Source organism: Petromyzon marinus, chromosome 15 (genome assembly GCF_048934315.1).
Source record: "Petromyzon marinus isolate PM22_M1 ecotype Great Lakes invasive population chromosome 15, UKy_Petmar_22M1.pri1.0, whole genome shotgun sequence".
NCBI lineage: Eukaryota > Metazoa > Chordata > Hyperoartia > Petromyzontiformes > Petromyzontidae > Petromyzon > Petromyzon marinus.
This window is the reverse complement of record NC_133681.1, coordinates 13,186,318-13,193,085: the sequence shown is the minus strand read 5'-3', so window position 1 is coordinate 13,193,085 and position 6,768 is coordinate 13,186,318.

Below are 6,768 nucleotides of genomic sequence, written 5' to 3'. Positions count from 1 at the left end.
CGCCGACTAAAACCATGGAGAGCAGCTCCAGCGGGGGGGAACCCCACCGTTCAAGTACCCCGAAATCCCGGGGTCCCCACACCCCCCATACTCGGGGGCCTCACATGGTATATGGACCCCATGGGGCCCCGGGCCCCGAGGGGTCCCGGCCCGGGGCCGGGGGGGACGGGGACGACGGCCCTTAAACCCTGCCGCCTCTGAGTTCGTCCCCCAGCCCGCAGGTGCCGAGGGACGAAGGGAGCCGTTGGAGTGGAGGAGAAGATCGCCGCCGGAACTCCAGGAGACGGAGCCACCACCGCCGAGGCCGGCCACGAGGGCTGGGCGAGTCCCGCGGACCCCGCGACGCTACCTCGTGGGGGCAACCCAGGCGAGGTGCTCCAGCCAACCCGGGACGGGGACTGGCTCCTCGGGGGGCTATGTGGTGCCACAACAGCGAAGCCGCTCCGTGGGAGCCGTACCTGTGGCGGGGGGGGGGGGGGGTGGGCTGCAGCAACGAAGCCACCTGGCTTCCGTCACAGCGCTTCCCCCACCACCCCCCACAGGAACACACCCCCCCCCCCCCACATAGAGCCCCGAGGGGAGGTCACCTGGCCAGCAGGTTTTCATCCAGAAGCCCCCCCCTTATTGGACGAAGCTTCACGGTTTCCTGCGACCATTGAATTGAGCGACCTCCCCCGAGGCTGGCATGCACCGCTGCGCCGTAACCTGAGTAGTAATTACATGGTCACGAGTGGGGCTGCTGAAGCCACCGCAGGTAGACAGCATCCACACTCAACACTGGTGAGCAGGTGGGTAGGGGGGGGCAGAGTAGCCAGCGACAGGAAGACAGGGGGGGGGGCCCTCGCCTTCGCACAATGTGTGCAGGGACCTCGAACTTGCACACGTTGGTAAACAATGAGGGGCGGGCGTCGGAGAAAGGGCTAATCCGATTGGCCAAGAGCGGGAAATCCGAGGCTCCGGATTGGACGAGAGGCCAGCGGTTTAGCGGCGCGTGGGCTTTGATGTAAGGGGATAAAAAGGGATCGAGATCAGGGAGCAAACCCTCTTTTGCTCGGGGTCTTCTGGAGTGAGCGACCGAGGAGTCACGGTCTCCTGCTACTCGAACGCCCGTGAGACGGGTCACAGAGCAGCCAGGTCCAGTTCCCAGCAAAAGCCACGTGCAGCCTCGCCTTTCCGCGACTTCCAACACCTCGAGATCGGATCGTAAGTACGGAGGAGAGAGGTAAGGCCAAGGGGGAATATCCGTTAAGGAGAGTGAGTAGGGAGAGACCAGGCAAATTGGGTCCTAGACCGTCGGGAGATAGGTTAGACCTGCCCTGCTGACCCACACCGACACGGGTAGATTAACTTCAATTAACCAGAGAATACATCGCCAGTAGACATTAAACCTTGTCGTGTTGTCTCTCTGTGAGTACGGAAGGGGGTGCATGGTGGGGTGAGCCTGTGCGTTGTGGTGTCCTGTGTTTTCGCACGAGCGTGTATTCTACCCGCGTGGGTGCGCTCGCCACTGCGCAGCTCGTGGTTAGCGTGTACGAGAGGGGCACAGCAGCGTATTCGCAAGGTGGTTCGTACAGCCATTTAAATCATGCCACGAGGGGCAGCAGCGAGGGGGGAGAGTCCGAGAACGGTGGGTCACAGGTGAACGGGGAGCCGGGGGCAGCCTCCCCGACAGCTGTCACTAAATAGTCTGTTAGTGTACTAATCGCAGACAAAAGCATGTATCACCGCCTTCATCATTTACACCGATTAATCACACATAAAACACGCAAGAACACACCAAAACACACACAAAATACACACAAAACACACACACAAAAACACACCAAAAACACGCACAAAAACACACACAAAACACACACACAAAATACACAAAAAACACACACACACAAAAACACACGCAAAAACACACACAAAACACACACAAAATACACACAAGAGTGTGCCCGCTTACAAGCGGATTCCACTGCAACAGGAATTTGAAAAACGAATGCGGAGATTAAAGATGTGGCAATTTAAATTGGTTCCTCCGTACATCGTGACAACCGGATTGAGAAGAACGTTTAGAGACTTAACAGCCCGATGATGGCTACACTAAATTTAATGATGATCAGGCTCTATATATCATGCTATAACTCTGTTACTCTGGAATTTATCATAGGATATACGGCTCTTCTTTCAATCCAATGCTGGAAGAAGGCCAAACGATGCTTTGTCGGTCATTGGGGGTTGCTTAACCATGGGTTAGTGGACGGTGGTAGCAAGACGGGTTCAGATATAACTCGCCACTAGTGTTAGACATGACCAGGTATCAAACTCAGATCAACAGTTCACAGCGCAGTGTGCGATCTACTTAAACACCGCTGCATCCCACAATAATGTAGTGATACAATTCTTCCCAATCAAGAGTACCCAATAACGGGCGGGTTTGCATATGGTTTTGTTTTGCCACTTATTAGCAGAGTTAATGATGATGGCGATGAGGTTAGCTGTGTTTAGTGCTTGCGACCACTGCCAACACGGCGCATTGCCTTTCATTTGAATGTTGTTGTGAAATAAATAGCAGTGGTATGAACAAGCAATTTGAGGGCTGAACCTTTACGTTAGGCTTGTAGGCAACAGCTGGCCACCCAATAGTCTGTCACTGATAAGTACGAGCTAGAGTAGGTCACACTTGTCTCGTTTAATTCATTTGCACCCTCCCACGTGTTCTTGAATGCCTTATGGCATCATCTGGTCCAACACCAGTGGAGACTAGGCTCTAAGAAAAGCCGTCTCGGGTGTGGACCAATCAAATTCAAGGGCAGTGCATATCATTATCAGAGTTGTTTATTTTTGTTTGCATTTTTGACTGCTTGTGTTGTGGTTATTGCAAACATGATCCCTTGTATAAAGGTGTCAGTTTTTGTGCAGCTAAAAGGGTAAAAACCTATTACTATATCTTGTTACTGGCAAAGGAGGTCTCATAATACAAAGAGCAGTTCTTAACAAATGAGTTTCAAATCGAGACATAAAAGTGCACAGATCCAGCGGCGTCCTAACATCGGAAGAGCGTTCCAGATGGCCACAAAAGTGCATCTGGAAAGTGCGCGCTGCGGTGACCGTGGTTGTCCTGTAGTTAGCCAAAAGCCGCTGCCGCTGCGAGGATGACCGGAGTCTGCTGTGATGGTTCATGATCCTTCACGAGATCAGCAAGGTCATTGTGGTTCCTTTGTGGCGAACGCTCGGGCTACCACGAGGGCCGTCTTATCGGGGATGGCCACCGCTACGGGATAGCGTGTGGAGTACTCTACGAGGATATATCAGTTGCCCTGGTGGGATCGCGGGAATGGCCCTTGCAGGTCGATCCCAACCAGCTGGTTCGTTCGACAGACGCGGAACGGTCTCAGGGGTACCTGATATCGCGCCGGTTTCGGCCCGCATTGCTGACACGCGCGGCAGCCCTGTACCCAGGCGGCCACGTCTTGTGCTAATTGTGTGTTGTAGTGAGTGCGACCTTAAGTGATGTAAAATGCTGTGCTATCTCGTCCCATTGCAGATGTCGCTACCACTAGCTAGTCATACCGATGTGTATCGTTGCCTCTTCATTTCAACGTAAAGCTCCATTTGTACGTCAATTACAATGTTCGACATGATCATGCAGTGGGTATGCATTGAGTGACGAAGGTTAAACGTTCCCCTTTTTAGACGAAAGTTTGGAAACGCAAGTCGTGCACAGATGTCCCAACGAATAATTTAATGTTAAAGGAGATTAGATGGAAATTCCGCAAGGCAAAAATGGGAGGAATACAGTGACGCCCCTGGAAACGGGAGCAACTTGGCAATCCCATCACGATACATCCCAGCAGATGAAGCCTAGTCTACGAATCAGTCTGTGTTGCCATCCCACGTGGTATACCGCCTGGCCTACATTCTGTGCCCTCGACGCGTAACGCGCCAGCGTTGCGTTACTTGAAGCGGTACGAGAGTCCTTCGGCGACGGGAGGTGGCAGTCCATCTTGTTTTTTAATCGCTCGATGCCGCCAGAGATGCCAGATTGGAGCGGGCAGCTGAGAAGCTTTAGTTCCCCAAATCCCGTCGGAAATGTTGAACTCGAATGCGTCGGACTCTGAGCAAGTGGGCGGCCACCGTTAAGTTCCAAGTCGCCCCAACAGTCATTCCAAACCGAGTGACCGGCAAACTGACTGGGTGCAGCAAAGATGCCATTGGAGAAGCGCGTGAAGCGAAAGGTTCAAACAGGAGTGAGACCATTCCACCCGAAGGACTCTTTCTCAGAACCGCCCGGCGTTGTTCAGTCACCCACCTCGACAAAGTACTAAGCAGCATAAAATTCGGCACGCCCGCGGGCTATAACAACACCAGAACTCTGGAATCACATTGGCTGACGTGCCCACTTTGTGTTTGCCACACACGTTGTCTCTCGTGAACAGAAGCTGCCAAAGATCTGACGCAAATGAAAAGTCACCGCCCTCCCAAAAACCGGGGCAAAGACCTGACCGTTGGCTGCAAGCTACCTGCCAAATATATTGGAAAATCTGGTCCTGCGATATATATCAGCAGAAGTTGAAGACATCCTGAGGGTTAGCCCGGCTGGTTTCCGACGAGACTGCAGGACGTGTGACCAAGTGCTGGTGCTCATCGACAACGGCTTTCAAAATAACCTGAAGACAGGGGCAGTTTTCCTCGACATGATGGCAGCCTATGACACAGTATGGCACACCGGCCTCCTTGTGATGATGTTTTGGAGTCTGGCTGAGATGGGTGGTTGGTGTCACCGAGCTACAGGAGGTTCAGAGAATAGCTGAGAAAGAAGAAAAGCTCTTGGAGGGGGTAAATCAGTGGGCCTGCCTCAAGTGTCCACGCTCACACCTAAACTTGCTTAACCTCTACACAAACGACCTTTCATCCACGTAAGCAGACGACATCTGCTGTGAAACTCAGGCTGCCCAGACGTTTCTCTAACTGGAGAAAACCTATTTTTAAAATGATGTTACCAGGCAGTCGGACGACTGCGAGACGAGGCATCTTTAGCCGAGTGTTACCAGGACGGTGTACAGCGCGTTCCACATTCACAACGCCAGTGCTGCCCACGAACTGAACATTTGCCTCCTTGGACAGAGGCCGAGACACAACCCATACACCCAGTCTACCTCGGGGCGACCGTGGACCAGACACCGACCTACTACCAATGATCATTCCATGGCGGGTGGCGCTCCGACTCTATGAACGTCAAACTAAGCTTGTTGCGGTGTCGTACTCGACGGCAGAACACCGTGAGCCTGTCTGGGGTCGGGCATCGCACGTCAAAGTGCATTGACATGCGGTAACATTTGACAATGGGCATCGTCTCGGGAAATCTTTGAGCAACTCCCCTCCCTTGGACTTCCAGTTCTGAGCAACATCGCCCCTCCACACATGCGTCAGGAGGCTGCGGCTGGCGAGTTGCCGGAGGATATTTGCGCCACGCCGAGTCTGCCGCTGCACATCGATCTTTTTTGACCACTTGCTGCCAGTCTATTACCACAGCACCAGCCGTTGGCCAAAGTGCCATGACCGGGAATGTGTCGGCAGAGTCGCCTTGGCATGAGGAGTGGCGTCGCGGTGGCGATATGTTAACTCCCTCGCCTAGTATGCAGGAGGTGTCGGGGCCGCTGTCCCCCGACTCCTCGTTCTCCCATGACCCACCATCCTCCTGCTCTGCCCCCTTCGCTGCTGCTCCTCGGGGCATGATTTAACTGGCTGCACTAACCACTTTACAATCACGGTGAGCTGCGCAGGCTCACGGGTTAACGTGCGCGGCAAGCGCGCACACGTGAGTGAAATTACATACCTGTGCGCAAACAAAAAAATCACAGCACGCAGGCTCCCAACTCAACGGACGCGTCGAGCGCACACGCGTGAGTAAAATTACACACCCGTGCGTAAACACAGAAACCACGGCGCCCAGGCTTACCACACAACGCACTCCCCTTCGCACTCACAGAGACAACACGACACGGTTTATACTCTACTGACGATTTATTCCCCACGAATAAACAAATTAAACTGCGCGAGTCAGGGCGGACCAGCAGGACAGGTCTAACCTATCTCTCTACTGCCTGATCCTTAATTGGCCTGTCCGCTCTCTATTCTCTCTTTCTCTCTCAGAATTTCGCCCCTTTGTCTTACCTCTCTTCCTTGTACTTACGGTCCGACCTCGCAGTGTTGGAGGTCGCGGAAAGATGATTCTGTAAACGGAATCTGGCTGTTCTCTGACACGTCTCACGGACGTGCAAGTAACAGTGAGATGACGGCTCCTCGATCCTTCTCTGCAGTTGATCCCCAGCGAAAACGACTCTGTGCTTTCCCAAATCGTCCCTTTTTATGCTCGGCTTAAAAAACCCCGCGCCGCCGACCCGTTGGCCTCTTATCCAATCCAATCACCCCCCCTCTCCGACGCTCCGCCCCCCCCCCCCATTGTTTAACCAAGTGCACCGACTCAATAAGCGAGCCGGTGCCGCATTATCGCCGTTAACCCGCGGTGCATCACGGGTAGAGATGTTAATCCGTGGTGCATCACGGGTAGAGACGTTTAACCCGCACTGCCCCGCTCCTCACTTGCCTGCTGGTCCATGTGTGTCTTGGGCATTTCCTCACTGCGGTTCTCAGTGAGTTCGCCGTGGTCATTCACTTTTAAGTTAAGCCACGGCGCCGCAGTGCCATTTGGCCTGGCGGGGGGGGGGGCTGCCAATTCCCTGACCCTGAGAAACCGTGGAGCACCCCCACAAGGGG